The following is a 21,201-nucleotide window of genomic DNA, read 5'->3' as shown; positions in this document are numbered from 1 at the left end:
AACACATTTTCCCAACATTAACCATAAAATATACCACATCGAATTAAAAAAATGTTAAAAATACGAAAAAAGTAAAAAATCATTTAATCGAAAAAAATTTCTATCGATATCGGTATTTATTATTTTTATGTAACTATGAAGCAACAGGGTGCTGGACGCCTGCGCGTTCTACCCCTGAGAGGATAAATGGGCCGGCAGTCACGCTCGGGCCTCAGATTCGAGTTAGGAGCCAGCGAGTTAGGGTCGGTACCCCAGCCAGGCTCCCCGCGTTCTCCGGTCGTAGTAATGTTCTCTCTATCTTCATAAATTCTCTCTTGGACTTAGCCGTTTTTTTTGTGAAGTGACTGACTGTTTTTTAATGTGATGAAGACTTTAAAACTTACAAGTGATTTTTAAAGTTCGAGATGAACTAGTTCCTGCTTGCAGGTGAGAATTAATTTTAAGTTAGTTTTAATTTAATTTTAATTAGACTTAAGTTTACTTGTAAGTTATTTGTAAAATTATTACATGTTCTAAAACTTCTTTAAAAAAGTTTTACAACGTGTTTCTAAAATGTTATCTCCGGGAAAATTTTCTAAGGAAATTTTTCTGTGGTATAATATTTTATAGATACTAAAATTAATTTTAAGAATTTATTCTAAGTCTAGTTAGTAAGTTTAATTTTAATATAATTTTAAGTTAATTTTAAGGCACTAGATTTAAGTATTCTAAGTTAGATTGTAAGTTCTAAAATTAATTGAATATGCAATCAAAGGAAAATAACTTTTAGGATAGTTAGGAAAATTATTGGGAAACGGGGACTTGAAACTAAGAGTGAGAAATAAAATTTTCTAAAAATTATTATCAACTTATCAAAAAATATAAAGTCCAGTAAAATAATATTACGGACTTTTTAAAGTATTATAAAGTGTAAACCACCGCTCAAGTAAAATAAAAATTCAACTTAAGCGTTTGAATAAAATTTACAAAGTTATAAAATTTATAATAAATTGTACAACTAATTTTCAAAAATATTTCCCTCACATTCAATGTCTAACTGGGAAAAATAATTACAAGTCCGATAAAAATATATTATTCGTTCCCATGGTATTGTTAAAGTTGGAATCCTTTTAAAATATATTGCTGCATTTTTACCTTACCTGTTCAGGATAAATTAATAAAGCCGGTATAAAAATAAAATTTAAATCCGGCGTTAAAATATTATCAAAGTCTTTAAACTGAAACGGACCTTAAAGTTACAGGAAAAAATTACAAGTCCGTTAAAATATTCTACAGACTATTTTAAAAATTTTTGGAATATAAAACATATTTTTCGCTAAGTATTCCAAATATTTATTAACTATTCGTAAAAATCACAAGTTCTGTTAAATGTAAAAAATATAAGTAAAGGGATTTTAGGGAAATTAAAAAAAAAATAACTTTCCCTAAAAAATATCTATTTAAATTTTATGTCTGATAAAAAATTAAAAGTCCAGTATTAAAATGATATTTAATATCTCGGACACTTAGAGTCACCTTTAAAAATATTAGGAGGATTTCTACAGAAAAGATAAAAATTGTAAGACACAGAAATAGTACATCGCGATATTTTTTAGCTTTAGGATAATAAAATCGTATCAAAATTCAATTAGGTTGATCGCAAACTTCCGAATCAGCAATGCAAATTAGGGAAATGAGATGTTGATACAATTTTAATATGCAAATTAAACAACCAAACAGTACTAATGTATGGGAGGATGATATTTAAATTCATTGCTACAATGTATTATGATATCGACTCAAATAAATATCAGCTAGGGTATGTTGAATTTAAATTGTAAATTCACTGTAACTTTTGTCAGACATAAATATCCGAAGACACCATTTTAAAAATTACGTAAATCAAAATGGTGAAAGATTTTTCGTACAATTATGACAATGGGGTAAGAAAATGCGGTCCGTTGTTTTGCATATTCATTTAGTTTTGGAACAATCTAACACTAGGTGGACTGAAGGAGCTGGAGATTGGTCAACGGGACAGAGAAGAAGACTGTAGAGATAGATTTAAAATAGACTTTTCAGAATTTAAGGAGATGAACGGGATCTTCAATTTTGGCAACGGGCAGTCTTAACATAACAAGATAGGACGACGGGATGGAAAAGAAGACTGTAGAGATAGATTTAAGATAGACTTTTCAGAATTTAAGAAGGAGATGAAGGGGGTCTTCCATTATGGCAACGGACTGTCTCCGTGTCTACGTCTTCATTTGCAGCAGCTTATGTCATTTATCCGATTACGTCTCGAGTTTGGAAATTAATTTATTTCGATTTTTCACCGTTCCGACGGCGGAGACATTACTATGCACTAACAAAATATTTTTACTACTTCCATAAAGAATAAAACAGCGGAACTTTTGCATAAGTACAATTTAAAAAATCCTTATGCTACAAGTCTTAACTTAAACAAATTTTTTAACTTAAACAATACTAAAAAAAAAAACATACTTTTAATGGAGCTGTTTCTATAAAAAAGGGATTCGAAAATTTAATCATTTTACTTTAAAAAAAAAGAGACTTCGATTCTTGGGTTGTTAAAAAAATAATAAGACTTAAAAATAAAGTCTATGTATAATAATAATATTCGGAACGAGATATACTTACAAATCAGATTATACTACATGAAATAAAACGGGGAATGATTCAGATTCCGTTAATATGTCTCAAAAGATTATAATATGTACAATCTTTTAAATATTGGACTTAGTGGCCGAAATGAAGCAGCTAAAACTTAAGTCCATGTTGATAGAGAAGTCAAAAATATTTTCAATTACAAACTTAATAATCAAAAGTAATTAATAGTCTCCTTATCTAATTATTGCATACCTATCAAATGACCACAAGCGCAACTACCGAATAAGAAGTCTTGGATTCTATTTCCAGACTGGAAAAAAAACACTGCATAATTTTGGGCTTTCCGAAAATTATCTAAATAACTTCCGTGTGAGAAGAGGCCTTTGGTGAGCAATGGCCACGCATAGGCTGTTGATGTGATGACATCACAAAATAAGTTTTTTGATTATGTGCTCCTAAAAAAAACAACTTTAGATTACCACAAATTTGTAATTAGGGAATTAGGAATACCCTCATTGGACACACCCATACAATTTTAGAAACAAACCTAGACGTTTCGCTACCGCACCTGAGAATTTTCAAAATTAAATATTTACTTAAAAATGGTGGTGATTGAAATACAAAGAAAATACAAAATGGGTGTGGTCACATTTAAATAGGTTGACTATTAAGATGAACACATTTTTACTTAAGTAAGTAAATAAGTAGAATGGGTAGATAAAAAGACAACTATGAATTTGATTGCTAAACTAACTTAAACCAATAAGGTCGACCATTGAGTTATAAAATAAATAATTTAACTTAATAAAATTAAATAACGTGCCGTAATGTGCACCTCTGCCTACCCCTTCGGGAATAAAAGGTGTGACGTTGATATTAATAAAAATACTTTTTACTATAATGAGTAATTAAAAGGGATGGAGATAGGCAAAAGTACTCATTAGAAGTTACTTGTATATATAAAGATGATACCTAACTTCATCGTTAGTCATTCATTAAACCGCATGTCATATGATATGTCTCCAAACATACAGATTGAGAACAATACGACTTTAAATTGAATTTAACAAAAGATTAAAATATTATTCCAAAATAATTTTACTAGTTCTTGGACTGAGGATAGGAGAAAGGCCTAGCGCGCCCGCAGTAGCACCAACCTTTATACTGCTGAATATCCAACAAAGGAGATAGCTTGAAGTAACACCAGTAGAAAAAAACTTGGACTAATGTATGATCAATATTCATACTTAGGACTTATAAGTTACCGACTCTTCAATATTTTTTCGGATTTCGAATTCGGTTTCTAACTTTGACTTTGATCCAATTGTCGCAAGGGTGACTGTCGGCAAAGGGGCCTTAGGTTCGACTCCCTTAGTCGGAAAAATTCCGACTTTTTAAAAATATCTCAGCCAGATAGGCTAAACCTGTTACAAAGGACTCATAACAAAGCTATTATAATAGAATATTTGTACTATGGTACAATCACTGCTTGGTACCTCTATATAAAAAAACATACTAGTTACAAATCTTAATGGTAATTAAGATCACATTAAGCAATTTATTACTAAAAACGGTTGTACAATGTGGATGATAGCGTCTCTGCCTAACTTCACAAGACTAAGTTTCGGGACTAGCAAACCTATAGCCCCGTCGAATGCGAACAGTCTTACCAAGTTCCTACCTATATCATGCCTTCTGCATCTGCTTACCTCAATATGCTCAACTGAGCCAGTTTTAACTACCACCATTAAGTTTCCTACCAACTCTAATTAAAACAAACACATTACTTAAACAATAAATTAATCTACTATTGTACATCGTACACAAGTCCTAATTAAAATCATAAAGTTTCTTCGAACAATTTTTTAATCAAATTACGAGTCATTTATCATTAAAATAATACAATTTTTTTATACCAATTCTCAAACTTCACTTACAACAAAAGCGGAACATTCATGCCGCAAAGTAAAATTTCATTTTCATAAATTTTAATCTCGATAAATTATTTTCAAGTGGACGAGAGAACAAGAGGCTTTCACCCGGACAGACTGAGAAAGGTAAAGGAATTAATCTAATGTCAAGCGCCCAAATACAATGGGGGAAAAAAAAACTTTTTCATTTTTCTCACCGGACCCCCGGTTACCGAGAATATTAGTAGAGGATATTTTTCAACGAATATTACCTTGTTATTGGCACAGCCAATTGAATCCCTCATTCCTTTTTATGTGTTAGGTAATATAACATGAAAATGTTGTTCTTAAAAACAAGACTTTTCTACTAATATCACTTAATCTACTACAATTAATATAGTTAGAGTTCAAGTTTCACTTGATTTTTTTATATCTCTTAAACATTATCGATTCTTCAGTTTATGGCGTAACAAAAACAACAGATTTTTATAGAACATTCAATCTTTATTAGTTGTTTATACTCGTACCTACTCGGTACTTATTATTTTCTTTTCCAAAGAAAATCTTTATGACCGAAGAAGATGAGGGGATCGAAGTAGATTTTTAGGTATATAAACGAAAGAAAATGAAAATAGGATCCTGAATTTCCCACCACTGAATATCGTGCAATAAGGCCCGATGATCCGGGCTCAGTTTGGTGGTCAATCACGACCTTTATTAAGGTTCCTCTTTGTTAGCCGTAAACCACTTATTCGGATAAAGCGACAATCATTGACTTTATCGTGAATTAGTTTTGTGTGAATGTCAGAGATGACGTAACTTTACGTGGAATTGACACCAAAGCCAAATAGAAGGGCTATTTAGTTTACAAACATTTACAAAGTTAAACACATAAACGTTAGCACAAAATGTCTACTCTACGTCTACGCGACACGTTAAAAATTAGAATCCTATTAAATAAATCTGTTGTAAGCAAAGCTTCACTTTCACATTTCGGCTAAGAGAACATTTTCTACCTAATTAAAGCTGGAAACGCGAAAAGTTTAGCAGTTATCCATTTTTCCCCAGTGTCCGTATTCTAAACCCCCTTATTTCCCCCCACCGAGCCCAGTGCGACGAAATGTGAAATTTCAATTCCACAGCAAGATTTTTATTAAAGTATCGAAGCTTGGGAACCGTTCGAATATAGTTTGGAAACAAATAAACGACTTTCCCCGCTCTTTTTTCCTTTTTTATACATAAAAGCGTCGAGTTGATTTATCGTCGGAGCTGTGAGCGGCCGCTGCGTCCTGCCGCGAATCTTGATCGACGAAGCATTTCAATTTATTTTATGAGTCGACACCTTCACGAGGGTCTGTTCTCCTCTTACTAAAATACCCCAATTCGGTCAATCTGACATTTATCCAATGAAAACAATTTACTGTGCTTTCGATATGAAAGAGCACGATATAAATAGCTTTTCTTTGTCTCGTAAACAAGTTTAACCCATTTTCGCGTTACCGTTATTGAGGTTTATGTTCTGGATTGCAAGAATATTGTTAGAGTTTGACGTGAGGAACTGATTCTAATGTACTAAGCTTGTTACAAAGTTCAATAGAATGAGATGAATACTTAGCTATACATTTAAAAAACATAGTTTTGGAATTGTTAACAAATACCAAAGAATAGACGTAACGAAATCCCGGCCACAGCTGGTGAAAGCTATACTGTGAAACTGAATTATCTAACCGAAACGAATTCGTATTAGGTTTTTGTCGGACACAATCAAATATCAATTTAACTGGTGCTAGACCTGGCAGTGTGCGGTAAAAAGCAACGCATTCTGACACACCACACGTTCGCAAAAAGTTCTTGGAAAGTGCATCGAAATGTTCGACACTTGCACAATCAATGCGCAATCAACACAAAACGAGACACAGTTTAAACGATTTTAAACTGTCCGGTTTACACGATTTGGTTGGATATTCCCTGCTGCGGTTAAAAGCTCGATTTCGAGGTATTCTTTGAATTGTAGCATTTTAAAAACTGATTTTTATGCGATTTGTAACGAATAAAACTAAAAGTACCGTACTTTTACAACGAATATTTTTGTGTCGGCATTTATATTCAAATATTCAAACAATAGAATATTATTTTGTAAACCATTATCCTTTTTGAAGCAGAGCTAACTGAAAATATGTTTAGACTAATACCCAAATCAAAACAAAAGTGACATAGTACAAAAGGGCTAAACAAAAGTGTCTATCTTATGTTCTATTTGGGCTTCAGTTAGAAATCTTTTCACATTTATATCAACGTCATTTTATACAAAAAGGCATGTCAATGTCAGTGGTTTGCATGATCAAACGCGATCAAGTAGACGCGTTTGTAAATAGCCTACGAGCCTGACCTGAGCCTATCCACATTAACAAAGTATCTATATCTAAATTACTGCCTAATACTTTCTTGTCTGTCTAAACAATAAAAAATAGACGCCTAAAATAAATAATGTTATCCTGAGCAACATGAACAAGGGTACAGTTCTAGACTTCACGCTATTACTGATAAAACCTACTTAATAGATCTAGGTACACAACGTTACGCCTTTTATCCCCGAAGGGGTAGGCAGAGTCACTTTTCACAATTTATGCTATAAGTCCTATGTAATAGGGGGTGAGCCTATTGCCATATATACCGGGCACATTCCGGACTCCGTGCTACTACTGAGAAATTTTCGAAAAACCGAAAATGTATTGACTTTACCCGGGAATCGAACCCGAGACCCCGTGCCCTGTAGTCGCACTTATGACGACTTGGCCAACGATCTAGTATAATAGATCTAGTACTGTAAATTCAAATTCAAATCAAATCCACTAGTCTCTCAAACTAATCTGTCTAACACAAACATTTCTGTTCGCGTATTAGTGAGGATTTTGTAATTATGCTAATGACGATACCTGATCATGCATATAATAGCACCCGATACATCAATACCATACAAAGAGAAAAATAATTGTCTTTAATGCAATCGACGGTTATGAAATAACGTATTCAGATTTTTAAATTAAATTTTGATATAATATCTAATTGGTAGTACTGTAATAGTAAAATTATATGGGTTGGACAACACTAAGTAGTAGCTCACAACGCCGCTAGAGGGCGCGCAAACTTAAAACAAACTTTGGCCCTTCATATTCTTTTAGTAACATCAATAAACAATCAATTACAAAACAGCAAATCATTTTAATTTTAAATAGTCCTACCAACTTTATAATGATCAAATCAGTACTTTAAAACAAACTGTCATACTTTTACAAATATTACGATTCGGTATAAAAATAAAGCGATTTTAGTTCTTTGTAAGAGTTGTCGGCGTTGGTCGGAATGCAGGTCGAACTGCAGTAGCTAGTGTTTAAATTCTCCCGACTATTCAATACAGCTTTAAAGTTCTATCGTTCTTCCTCAGTTTGAAGTTATGGCTTTGAAGTGAGCGAGGATGGCGCAAGATTTAAAAGAATTTTATACAGCACCGATGAGGGAACTTAAAACGCAAAGTTTTGTGACTGAGACTTTTCGTCTTTTATCATCCTGTATATTATAATGAGTTTTAAATAGGTACACGACTTATTCAATTGCAATTTTAATTTAATATTAAAAAAAATACCTTTGCAAAAAAAAGCAAAACTAGACGCTTCGGTTTCTTAAAAATACTCCCCTATATAAATAAAATTTTAATAATCTTTCGAATAACAGTAGACTTTATAGCCCAACCAGTCTGAGATTGGAAGTGTTGAACGATTTTAGAATAGTTCGCGGACGTCAAGAAGAGTGATGAAGTAAACCACCCACTTAATGTTCACTTTGTGTTCTATATAGTGTGCGCAAAGTTAATATTTAAATAGTGTTAAGACTATTAATCTTTGTTATATTATTGTTTATGACAACATTTAATATCCACCATACAAAAACGATTTAAAAGGTAAGCGCATAGAAGAAAATAATAAAAACCAAACATTCCCGGACTACGGGCTACGCGCTACGCGCTCATAGACGCGGCTACAGCGTAGCACCTCGTAGCATATGTTAAAAGACTGTTACAAACTGCACTGTAGTTGGTCACAGGCAGTGTAAACAAGTTAGCGCTTTTCAAAAGCCGCGTGAATTTTGAAACGGTGCTCTGGCGGAATTCCGCCTGGCCCACGCTCCACGCCAACCGAAAAGGTAAATGGGTCATAAAGGCGTATCAATATTGACCGCGCGACTCCCATCCAGCGTACATCATGCCCGTTATATTGGCCATATCTCACGTTATGCGGAGAAGCCATTTTTTCGCTACTAATTTATGTACGTGTCGCTCTTTTTTATTTTTTTTAAACGTGTCCTTTTCCCGAATTTCGATATTGGGATCGCGGCAAACGAGCTGTGGTTACCGGAATAATGCGAGTTGAGCGGATAAATCGTCGGAGTTGAAATCATGGTGCCTCGTTACATAGAGGCTGTCATTTAAAGTGATGTCATGGGTATTCGTAAATCGAAAAAGTTGATCGGGTATAGTTCACAGATTTCGTTGAAAATATTTTTCGTACTACATTGTTGCTTGGTTTCCTACATTCTTACATTGAATCCGTACAAAGGCATTTATTCGAGCGCTAGCCTCACGATTCAATCTAAAGTACAAAGTGCGATACAGCGAGGGGTTAAGTAGCCCGGCCACAAGCTAACACTTGTACCGGTAAGCCGAAAAGTTAACTGGAGCAGAATTCTATAACTCTAAGTCTACCTTCTGTGCTGAATTAGTGCAACTAAGAGCTAGGAGCGCTCAACTTTTAACAACTTTGATACGAATTTATACCAAGTTTAATGGAAACCTTCAAAGATAAAAAAGCAATTCTTTTACAATTTTCGAGGAGGAACGTGAAGCACAATTTGCTTGATATTCGTAATCTTCTTAGTAAAAACAATTGAATATTGATTTCAATTGTTTCAAATACGAATAAGTCGTTTTGATTCGTTCAAATAAGAAAAAAGCCCGGCTTCTCGAACGCTGATCAATGCAAAAAACTAACAAGCTGTCAACACATGTCAAGCGCTGTGATTGGTTGTTTGTGTTTGAGTCAGCCAATCATATTTGTTGACATTATATTCGACAAGAGATTCAATTGATCTGGACGATCAATTGAATTTCTTTTTCTCTTTGCCTTCGAGCTACTGGGTTTAGTGGAAAGCTCCCACATTCCGTCTTGTGTATAACACGCACTTCACCTCAGTTATTCAATTACAATGAGCAAATACATTGTACAGAAAAAGAAATTGGAAAAACGAACAATACTTTGTTACCTGTGATTACAAGAGCAATGAGGCAGTTTCGTATTTAACGCAAAAAGCTAATTACTGTTTTCGTAAACAGTTTTATGACTAAGGCCTTTGTTTTAATCCGTGTTGCACAACCCTTTTTAATTAGGGCGTGATATATAATTAGAATGGATGCCGATGGTGTTAACAAAAGGATAAATAGGGATACTGAAGGGACAGTGCTTCGTCGCGCTCTTATTTCAATGATCTGTTATATTTATCGGTTACCATGGTAACGTAAGAAACTCTTGACTGATTCCATACAGTACAAATTTTCTATCATAATGGAGGATTAAATAACACAGAACTTTATAAGAATAATAATTTTCTTAAGCTAAAGATTATTTTAAAGACGTAGGCCAAAGATAGACAGTTTTTTAGTTGGGTACCTACTTTAGGATTTTAGGAAAAAAACGATCATCACTAATCTTGGAGGAAAAATATTGTAACAATTTCTTGGATTCTTTTATTTTCGTTTTTAAAAACTTTGCCTCACACTTGGTTTGTCTCGTGTGGCGTGAATACGTTTGTAAAGATACAAGTTTACATACATAAGACACAAGAATTAAATGCTGCATTCATAGCAATGCAGTTTTTTGAAAGTATAAGTAGCCCACGTTATTTTTCTTTGTTAAAATAAAAATCCCTGAGGCAAAATTAGAGGGACCATGCTGCCACAAAATAAACAAACTAATTTTATTTTAGTGATACGAAATGGCAAATGTTCTCATTAATTTAACCTAACTACTTAGATATACTCTAAAAAAGTAATTTAAAGTACCTGCCTTGTATAAAATGTTCAAAGTCTTCACTTAACCGTGATCTAGTTTAAAGCTAACCCCATGTTACCAAATAAACTCCTTAAAGTTACGGTTTGAACAGATAGCGAACATAAAATTTCACACGAAGAGTTGTTTTAGGCCCTACTTTACATAATGATACGGATTTAGGGTTATCATATAAGCTACACGTGCGCCTTCATATATTAAACTGCGATAAAAAATTAATATATTGCTTTCCTTTCTTCTTTATTCATATACGAGTCCTTACCACTCACTTATGATACTTTAACACCAATATCTCTGAGGTTTAGAATGCTTCTATGAACAACGAAAAACTCAAACTATCAATGACGTTTCAATAACAGAAAACTTTTGTCAGAATGGGAGTATAAAGCGGAAGCCTCGTGCAACAATGTAGGGGATTAAAACATTTCTAGTGCCCTTGGAGCTGAGTGCCGGAATTGCTTTCCATGGTTGTGCATCACAATATGCGACCATAAACCCTCTCTGTACACACGCCACATTTTACACGCTAAATAACTGGCCACTACGCCAGCGACAATTGGTATTGTTTTCATAATTATTCGAATTTTGAATTAAAAAATCGAACATTAAAACCGTCGCGTCTATTTGTTTGGGAGGGTTCGCAATCCTTTTATTTATTTACATTTACCGAAGCGTTTGTAAAGATTATCCTTAGGAATAAACAATTGAGAAGGCGTGGGGGCTGGGCAGAACGTCGCAGTGGCTGCGGGTCACTGATAACACCGCTACGTGAGCCCGAATATGTTAGTGATACACATACTTTTCGCTGATCTACGTGATTGTTCTGCACAAAAACTATTATCATATTTTTTAAATTACGATATTTATTTTGCAAACAATACGTTCCAACATTTAATTATTCTTCATGGCATTCTTTGTTTACTGAAAGAGTATGAACTTGGCAACATGAACAGCCTTTTTGAATACTAGGCAACAAAATTGGATTCTAGATTCTAGTGCTTAGCTTTTTGATTTACTCCGATGCCTACAAAGCATATGCAAATAGACAAATCGGTGATATCGTTATAACTAAACAAGTGCAAAATAATCCAATACAAAAGCACTTTGGATTGAAGCCTGATCTAAATCAGTTTTTCAATCACGACATGGCTGCTTCATCTGTATGCAGACAGTTTAAAATTCATACACATTGCATTCGAAACGATTCAATTCAATGCACTATTTTTCATTTAGTATCGACTCCCTGCAGAGGCTCGTTGAGCCTGAATGAATGGTGTCCAAATTAGCCGTAAGCTAATAACTCTCTTTTTTATTATTTCCATTTTCCCTGATGTCGCAGCATTAACTTTACTGGCCATTTTTACTAAGCTATTCATTACTTGTTCCTACTTCATAATCTCAACCCCATTTCATTATTGAAATGAACAAGATTAAACTCTAAAAATAAATGTAATCCAAACAAGGTCAAAATTCGTGAGCAATATTCGAAGCCTTCCTAAATCCAATCCATCTAGAAGATAGTTCATCGACGAATGAACTTTAAGTACGAGAAATTGAAGTTCCCCAAAGTCAGGTGCGCCCCAAAATGAGAGCCAAATTAAATTTTCCACTCGTCTGGAAAAAAATCAGAGAGCAAGATTTTCGCTCCAACGGGAGCGCGGGCTGTAATAGTGATGCATTTTTTGACTGTAGGTTAGATAAAAGTACTGCATCGTCAGACGGGAGTGCGGAGTGAACTTTTTAAGGTAAAAGTTCTTTTGATCGCGCTCCTCACCAATAATGTACATTAAAATTGCAAAATGGACGACTTTGTTTCCGCTTGCGAGTCTTTTTCAAAAGGGCTCCGTTTTTGTATAAAGTTGATGATTGTAGATTGCCATTTTCTGAATCACTTGACTTCATATTGAGTAGGAAGGAACTCGAATTAAAGAAGCAAAAAATTCAGTCGACTTGTTCTATCTAAATATTCATTTGAAGAAATTAGTAGATTGTATTGATTTGCATTAATGAATGCTGCCTAGTCTTCCGTGACGTTGTTTCTTTATTAATATAAATTGCTACAAGAAGGAACGCCGAAATGCATTTTACAGAGGAATACGAGAAGAGTGATGCTAGTAATATTTTTAGTTTGCGGAAAGAACGAGACAGTGATGTGTTGGGCTATTTGTTAGGGTTCCGGGTAATCGAATAGAAGACATGAATGTTCTCTAATTGAACTGTGTAATAGCGTTCTTAAGGACTGAGACAATTGTCTAGGGTTACACGGTTGGATGTCTATGCACAAGTGACGATAATGTGAATAATTATCAGGTTGTTTCAGTCGGTAAAGCCGTCGCTGTGAGCGGTTACACCTTTTAGACAACATTTCCGAACGTCCATTAAAGGATTGAGGGATTAAGCGAGTTTCGAAGCCATGCCCTTCTGCGTTTCGTTTTTGCACTTAAACGTATTACGATTCTGGATTACTGGTGCTGGTTTTGCAGGTGTTTGCTTCTTAGGGCTTTAATCAAACCGATACTAATTAGATATCAATAAATTATTACTTAGTTTGTACTTGTTACAGCAAAGCTTTGTGTTAAATAAACGTATTTTTATTATAAAAACAAGAACATTTTTTTCATTACACACCGCGACGGTGGCAGGGTAGCACACGGTTCACCTGATAGTAAGTGGTTACCGTGTCTTATGAACGCTTGCATTTGTTACCTATTTACTTCTTTAATATTTGTCAATCTTATATCACATAATAGAGAGTTAACCACTCAAATATCTTAGAGCGCCTTTAAATTGTGTAAAGCAACTTTTCAACATTATCACCGGCCTGCTTTGCATTTTAGCGAAAACGAATTATTATTATTAATTTAAAAAAAAACTCTCCATCAAATAAGGGCAAAATTGTTTGATAACAACCCCACATTGAGATTATACGGATTAAATTGAAAACGTAGCCAGAAAAATATGCAGACTCACGCGCCGGGCTCGCCTTATCGTAACCTCATTGGCAATCTCGAACCGAGAGAATGTACTCTGAATATTGTTCTGCAGAAAAAACTTAAGATTTCTTTGGTAAAATTCACTTGGTAACGGCAATGTCCTGTGATGGCTATTCATGCAGAAAATATTGACATCATTTTCATACAAGTAAATGATGTGTTTTTTATAGAAAAGAAAGTGGAAGTAGTAAAAATATTCTACTGTTTTTACTGTTCTATTAAAATTTGTATATAATTTTAAAATAAAAAATAAAGACGTTTATTAATATGAAACTAAATTCACCTCACGTAAACAAACTTGATACTTTATATTCACGTCAGCTTTTAAACTTAGATATGTGAAATAACTGTATAATATGTTTTAAGAAAACTCTCGGTCTGTCGTCCTCGCGTAAGTTACGCGCAAACTTTTCTTGTATTACTTTTAGTACACGAACTTGTTCAAATATGCCAAGTCAAATAAATGTAAAACCTGATGTCCCGTAATGTTCGGTTTTTCAAATTACATTACCGAGGCAGGCGTACTCGGCATCCAAGTGAGTACATTGTGAATCGATTTGGAACACGCGGGGCAGACAAAGGACGGTGAACGTTGCATTACTATAATGCATTTTGGAGTACCAAAACTCCACGACCATACCAATAACTCGTGACCACTCAATAGACAATAATCGATCGTGAAAATTATCTGCTTCACTTGTTGGCACGTAGGACGGCATGGGCTCGAGACAAAGTGCATGTGACGACACTTCTTGGCAAACTGCAAAACGTGCCATTTAAACTTTCTCAGTCCAAACATATACTAAAAAAACAATTCATAATGCTTCGTAAAACGTTTTAGTTTGATTGAAGTACATGTACTATTGTGTCACAACATTGAAGTGATACTCTAACGAGAAAAATACAAAGATAGATAAGGGTCGATTTGAAGCCAGAAGGCACATTTTATCTCACCACATTACTTCTAAAGATCCATTCTACTTTAGCTTTGATCTTTGAAAGCACCCCTATACGTACAGCTATCACTCCCTTTCAAATGCCATCTACAAAACACTTTTATATAGATTTAAATAATTAGAAAACGACGAGCATGGAGCTATTATTATGAAACTTTATTTTAATTTTTTGGAAGAGAAAACAAACTTTTTGATATTAAAATAGTTTAGCCTCAGCCGCGGTACCAACAAATATTAAAGTCGGCTAAGTTATGCATTCTTATAATATCTAACGTTATTAAAACATACTTTCATTTTACTAAAATGTCTATGAACATAAGTTTGAGAAAGTTGATAACATGGGAAAATCCACAAGTGGGTACAATTACAAATGAATAAATCTGTGAGCCGGTGATAAATCCTTGGAGCCCAGCTTCCCCGTTTTATCTGCGTTATCGGGGACGTGCGATCTCCCTGCCCTCCACATGGTAAATGTGGTGTGTCAGCCACTCCTTTTAAATTATACATGCGATTTTAAGTAACCAGCCATGGGTTCAGTATGCAGAACCCTCAATTCCGTTTATCTGCATGATTTCACGTTGAAATACGTTCGGGTAGATTGATTAAATAATATTTTCATCTTGCACATTTTTGGTGCGTGAATCTTTTAGTGCTCGGATTGCATACTGATAGCTACTTTATGTGACACGGGGCGCTGGTAATTTTATGACCATTCCGTGACATTTTGTGATTTGTGGTTATAGTTATTAATTGTATTGTTTTTATCAATTGATATGTTTATTAATATCTATGTTAGTACTTAGACCTTATATTAATGAATCTGATCTGTCGTCTAAAAAACTGATACAGTTTTAATTTTCCAATACACTTAGAAAATACTCGACAGAAATTGATTCTATATATCCACGTAGGCAATAGGTAATATCACAAACGATAATAGTAAAACGTAACAATAAAGATGGAAACATTAACTCACGAAAACGAAATTCAATATCAACCTAACAGAACATCGGATGACAGATGATCTCGGAACGACGGCGACGAACAAAACAACATCAGAAAATAACGGAAAGCCAATATGTCGCAACAAAATGAAGAAATGACAGAGGTAGGAAACGATGCGCAAAATTTTATTACGATTCTAAGGAACAGCAACGTCATACAAACTGAGAGCAGATCGTGGCGACATTGTATCGGGCTCAATAACTACGTATCACAAAGGAGGCACTGCATCGGCCCGCATTTTATAGCGGAACTGGATCGATCCTCTGGATATTGCTAGCAACTTGCACCCTGCCCGATGGAAGATTGGTACATTAAAAATTGCGCGGTGAAAGGTCTATTCACGCGAATCGCACACAGTTTGAATCCGTTGAGCGCACCGGCTCCCAATGTACAGGTGCGGTTCAGGGCACATTTTATATTAGCCGAACGGTGCGGCTCTCCCTCGTTTCACCCCCTATTACCATTGTGAATGCTAATGAAAACAAACACATGCGTATTTTCAGCTGCGCTTAACATATTTGAACTCATGCCGCCTAAATTAAAAAAACTACACGTTGTCTGAAATTGGAAAACTTTCACGAATAACTAGACCCTCGCGAATACCAGTAAAGTTATGTAAGCGACACCAGAACGTACTAGGAACTACACGTAAATAACAGGAACCTCGGGTAAGAGCTAATGAAGACATCATTTACCACTCACAGAAAAACGATGATGCGAAGAAAGTTTTCTACTTTACGAGCGGTGAAGTTTTTTAATTTAGTCCTAATGGAGGAAATATCAAACGAAGCATCAAACCATTTGCGAATTCGCAACGGCACAGTAACTTGCAAATGACCGATATTATTTGAGACATTAAAAACCTTTTTCGAATACAACGTGTTTTTGATATCAATTCTCGAGGCAATTTATTTTTGGTACTCAAATAACTCATAGATAACATAATATGTTTTCGTGTTTAATATTATGATATCAATGAGAGTCATTTTAAATGTATCTACTTGTACATTGCTGTAAAAATAAAAACAAAATCTTCGAAGATAACGACAGTGCCTACAAATGCTAGAATGATATTGTCGCGAAAATCATAAGTTGTATATCATATGCGAAAAAAAAATATTGCACGACTAAAATCTCAATAGTAAAAATGTTGTCTAAAATTGGGGGTATTGGAAACTGCAAAAGCGACGAGCGATATGTTTCCGAACTAAAATCTCAATAGTAAAAATGTTGTCTAAAATTGGGGGTATTGGAAACTGCAAAAGCGACGAGCGATATGTTTCCGAAAACTTTGACACCAACGATCACATCCATAACTAATAGTTTGAGCTCGAATTGTAAGCCCAATCAACAAAATACATAGCACTGATACGTCAAAACTAAGTCGGTACGTATTCAGCTTTGACATTTAGATTTGTGGTCTACCGCGATGCCGATGCAATGAAACCACAATCGATAAGCGACGGATGGGAAACCTTTGACGCAATTTACAGACCTTTGACGCGATCCAATGGTATTTGCCACGAAGCTCACGTCGATTCTGCGAAAACTGACGGTCGAAGGGATTCACTGGTTTTATTCACACGAACTATGCCACCACAGAGAACCACTGACGCGGTCTCGTCTAACGTCTGTCGTCTGCTCACAAAAGCATTCTCTCAAATGTAAGCGTCAATTGACGTCGTTCATTTCTGTGTTTCGTATATCAATTCCTATTTCTGTCAATCACAAAACAACAAAATCCTATCAAATAATAAATAAAAGGAATAAAAAGAAAGTAAGTAATAAATAAGCACTTTAGAGCAAAACAAAAATGGTGACCGCTGGTACATTTCTCATGACGCGAAAAAACGTATTTTTCACCTGTTTCGTTCAATCTGACACGATATTCGTAACGAGATTTTGAGATCCGAAATCGCAATCGACATGGTTTTCCCATCTATATGCCAACGGGCACAAAAGTTATATTTTTTACTTTTTTGTGGAAAGTGTTTCTAATCATTATTGACGCAGTCATTTTTGAAATCTTGTGAACTGAATTTTTACGCTTCAATTACGGTCCCCGCTTTTATGTCACACTTTTTGTTTGTTTTGATAAAATTCGCACAAAACTTCCCTCTGCATTGCCGTGACGAAAAAATACTTCAAACAAATGGTATTTAGACTGGGTTAAAGCAAATACTTTATGAGTTAAATAGCAATAGGCAATATTCTGACCGTGACATTTAGGTGTCGAAATAGTCATCGGAAAATATTTATTACGTAGTTGTAGCAAATGCGATGTATACGTCGCTGAAATTGTAATTCAAAAATTCTATCTTTCCTTATTTGTAATGTGCTTATTCTATAAACACTCTAAAGTATGCCTTGGTGGCACGAGAGTCCACGTTACAATCCCAGGGATATAAGCCTCATTCTTTAATTATATACATAAATCCGAATTAAAACCGAAAGAGGGCTCGCGAATAAATAATGTTGGCTCGTTTTTCAGAGGTCTTAGATCCGCCATCCTACTTTATACGAACATGTTTTTATTTTTTCGTATTTAAAAACTCTGGTAATTATGAGTAAGCAGATTCAGCGCGAGGAAATTTTTGTGTCCCAGTTGTTTATATTTTTTTATTTGTTCTTGTTTTTTCTTTTTATACAGCAGGAAATTTACCTCGGGCTTGGAAAGGGAAGGTTGTTTCGTAATACAATTTCGGCTCAGTTTGCGATGTTTCGGCACAAAGGTGTAGGTTATTAAAACATGTAGGCGTGACCCGGAATGAATATACAGCATTAAGTAAAATGGTTTTTTGCTAATCATTATTATTTTAAGGGTAGATTATCTCTAAATACGACGTCACTAGTTACCAAAAGAGAACAAATTGTCGAGTTAGAACAATTTTACGGAAATTTTAAATAATAGGAACAAATTAAAAGTAGGTGCGGAAAAAAAATAGATATACAAGAAATAAATAAGAGACAATCGCGAATAAAAACAAATCAATATAATATACAGTACAAGTTAAAACAATACTTCGTTACGATGCTAAATTTACCCGACTCTCCTCACATTAATTAAGGGGAGAGCGCGCGTAGAATGTTATTGTTACAAGGGAAAAAATTAAAATGCCCTCCCACACGTACTGAGCCGCGCCGACACACGAGTATTTGTTCCTACTATGTTTGTTTTCGCCATCAAAAGGGGAACGAAACCTGTATTGTGTTTGATCCTGTTTTTGAAACTTTTCTGATTAATTTTGTTGATAATCCCTTGGAAATCGTCCGTTGACCAACCTTTTATCTCATCTGGCATTTAATTTACAATACGCGGGGAACTTTAGCAATTCATTCGATTATTCGTCATAGTCTTCTTTTTTATATTGGCAGCTGATATTTTTTTAATGTAATTGCGAGCAAGTTTAAGCTCGTACGTTTGCCAAGTTTGGTAAAGGTTCGGGCCTGATAGTAAGCAATCGGCGCCACCCATGTCACCCGAAACACCAGAGGAATTACAAGTGAATTGCCGGCCTTTTTGGGGTTAGAAATTTAAGGGTTGTAGCGTTATTTCACGTCGGTTTTCTATAAAGCCGTGATATCACTCCGGTCGAGCCGGCCCATTCGTGCCGAAGTATTTCTCTCCCACACTTATCCTTTCCAACTTATCAATTAATCATTACATAATTATTTCGAATTCGTAATTTCAATACTGCGATGAATTTAATGTAATTGCACCTATTATACTTGGCTGACAAGGCTAATCACACACATTTGTATAACAGACAACGACTAAGTGTGAGTTAATGACTTAAATTGAATCTTTGATTTGCAGTACCACGACAACTGAAGGGTAATATTTCGTACTACCGTAGAATTTCAAACGATAATTTTCAATCAGTAATTTCACAGTAAGTTTATAAGTTGTTATTAGTGGTGCAGTTATGTGGCAGTCGGATAATATTTCAGGTAGCAGCCGCGATACTATCACGCAATGACAATTAGTTCGCCGATTCGTTGATAAACATTGGTGTTTCACACGCGACATTTTGCTGTTATCAACTTTCAACCTTATACAACTATGAAAGCGTTTATTTCAGGATTTCAAGCTTTAGTTTTTAATAGAATAATAATAGTTTAGGTTGTGTACTTTATTATGTAATAAAACCAAAAAAGAAAACATTATTCCACCAATTTTAAGCCCTTGAAATGAGATAACAGAATGCACATAACCAAAAATTCACAAACTAGCTACCTACATTAACATTACATTGCAAGATTAAAGCACAGGGTGTGTGAAATTTTTATGAGCTCATTTTCGACGTGTAAAATATCCAGCATTTCGAGAAATTATCTGCACTACATTATGTTGTAGCTCGCCTCAAAGGCGCATTCTACATTTAGCCCTTTGTAAGCATTAAGCATTTGCGAAAAGGGAGAAACGATAATGATAATATCATCCACAACGTAGTATTACGTCATAGCACGTTTTAGCGCATTTTATGTTAGTCGCGGAGAATTTAGGTCAAAAAGAAAAAGGAAAACGTATTATTAATTAGTTCACAGGCAAAGGTAGTCTTTAGGACAAAGAATGTGCTTTCATGCTACATAAATGAAATTTAAAAAGCTCTAAAAATTCTCAAGATGATAGAAGAATTAAACCTGTAATTTAGGTACGAATAGCATAGTCTACAAATGATATGTTTTTATGATATAAGTCGGTAAACGAGCAGACGGATCATCTGATGGTGAGCCATCACCGCCGCCAATCATTGGACACCCGAAACACCAGAGGCATTAAAAATGGCTTGCCGGCGTTTTGGTGGTTAGAAATTTAAGGGTTTTAGTTTAGGAAGGGGAATAAATAGGCCTCCGGAAACCTTACACACAGAACGCAAGCGTTGTTTCACGTCGGTTTTCTGTGAGGCCGTCGTACTCTAGTCGAGCCTAGCAATTCATGTCGAAGCTTGGCTCTACTACATTTCAAGTACCTAGCCTAGTAAAAAGGTTACGGAAAAATCCATTAAGGGGGTAATCTCAGTACTAATCTTAATAGTCAATAGTAATCATACAAGAAAGGTCACAGTAGTTATAAATATTAGATGTTCGGTCAAGGTAAAAGGTAATTTTCGAGTAACGATGAACTAATGACAGTACTGTCATTATTCTTAGTCATCAATATTGACAATCTGTAGCGGGCTTTATCGCTTGCTTTTGATTGCCACATTAATATAATTAATACGATACGCGATCAACTACGTTTAGAACTGTATAATATATCCATTAGCGGTTATACGTTACAGGTATGTTATGTAACTCGTATATAGTAATGTTATATATAACCTTGAACTAATATAACATTACAATATGTTACGATTTTTGATCAGCGAAGGGGTAGACAGTGTCAGAGACTCACACGTACGCATAGGATCACCAACCCGCATTGAACAAGCGTGGTGATTAATACTCAAACCTTCGTTCGAGAAGAGGTTTTGGTCAGCAGTAACTACTTATAGGCTATAAGTACTTTTCAATAGTTATGGTACGAGTCCCATATATTGGGGGCTATTGCCCTCCTAATGTTTATTTGATAAGGATCAAACTAAGCACCTAGTCCAAGAATCAT

The 21,201-nt window shown here is 34.9% G+C and overlaps 1 protein-coding gene across 8 annotated transcripts in view; it reads left to right on the top strand.

Moving 5' to 3' along the window:
* The first annotated feature begins 232 nt into the window (after positions 1-232).
* Positions 233-21,201, top strand: part of LOC118263404 (epithelial discoidin domain-containing receptor 1) — a 174,041-nt gene continuing 153,072 nt past the window's right edge. For all 8 annotated transcript variants that reach the window (XM_050704447.1, XM_050704441.1, XM_050704445.1 and 5 more), the window contains exon 1: positions 233-426. The gene's annotated coding sequence lies outside the window, so the exon portion shown is untranslated. The remainder of the gene's footprint in view (positions 427-21,201) is intronic.

The sequence above is a fragment of the Spodoptera frugiperda genome, chromosome 25 (genome assembly GCF_023101765.2).
Source record: "Spodoptera frugiperda isolate SF20-4 chromosome 25, AGI-APGP_CSIRO_Sfru_2.0, whole genome shotgun sequence".
NCBI lineage: Eukaryota > Metazoa > Arthropoda > Insecta > Lepidoptera > Noctuidae > Spodoptera > Spodoptera frugiperda.
The sequence above is the reverse complement of the archived record's forward strand: the minus strand, read 5'-3'. Positions and strand labels throughout refer to the sequence as shown.